The sequence below is a fragment of the Hydra vulgaris genome, chromosome 12 (assembly GCF_038396675.1).
Source record: "Hydra vulgaris chromosome 12, alternate assembly HydraT2T_AEP".
NCBI classification, from domain to species: domain Eukaryota; kingdom Metazoa; phylum Cnidaria; class Hydrozoa; order Anthoathecata; family Hydridae; genus Hydra; species Hydra vulgaris.
Window position 1 is genome coordinate 73,862,501 of NC_088931.1, and position 1,174 is coordinate 73,863,674.

The following is a 1,174-nucleotide window of genomic DNA, read 5'->3' on the forward strand; positions in this document are numbered from 1 at the left end:
GAAATATTGTGAGCGCTATTTACAAGCAAGACAACAAGGAGGTAGAGGCTCAGCAGACAAATGGGGATGTTTTTTCCACAATGGCCTTGGTTTTTGTGAGCTGTTAAATGGTGGTATCAACCAATATATCTACAAAAACACACTTGAAACAAGTTTGATTCCATCGACAAGGCAATTGTACAGCAGAAGCAAGCAATAGATCTTCCAGCAAAACGGGGTTCCAGCACACACAGCACATAGTATAACAAACTGGTTTACCACAAAGAAGATCAATTTGTTGCCTTGGTGCCCTAGATCACCAGGTATCAACTCAATATTTGACAATTTTTGTCAGGTCAGGTTTATCCTGCTACTGGTAACATGTAGCCCAGTACAATCTGCTTCATGTCCTGCTGCCTTGAAGGATACGCCTTTATAGGCAAAGGCTTGAAGATGTCAACTCCGACTTAAAACACCCCCTCTTTGTTGAGTAAAGGCTAGAGATGGTGTCTAGATAAAAATACTCATCTTAGGCAGATGTTAAATGCATCCGGCTACTGTCTTGTAAAACGTCTCCTAGGCAAAGAATTAGGGGTAAACAGATTCTATCTGTTGACCAGCCTCACACCCCTTCTTCATCTATAACAGGCCTTGTTAAGAAGCGTTACCCAGCTCGCATTTTGCCTACGAAAAGACCATTTGCCTACGCTTTCAGCAGTTTTGCGTTACGCAAAAACTTTTATCTTTTAGAATATTTAAATTATCTTTTGATATTGTTTGCGTTACATTTATGCAGAAAAAATAAAGTCGTAAGTAAAAGCATTTAACCGCAATTGTAAACTAATAGATTTTTTGTAAAAGAAACAGAAATAGCGTAAAGTTTTAATGACGCTTGTTTAATTTAAGAAAGTAAATTATAATCACGAATATGTTATCAGTAACTGATAAATAATAAAAAAAAACTCTTTATTTTTTAAAAACATTATTAAAAAGAGTTCACAAAATAAATAAGAAAAAAGTTATTAACAGTTAATAAAATAACCAAAAACCAACTGTAAAATTATAAAAAAATAAACAAACATTATGTTACGTTTTATGAAAAAATATTTTTTTCAAAATAAAATTTTGTTTATATTTGAAAATAATAATAAAAATGATTTTTCAAATAAGAACTTAGATTTTATTTGTAACTTTT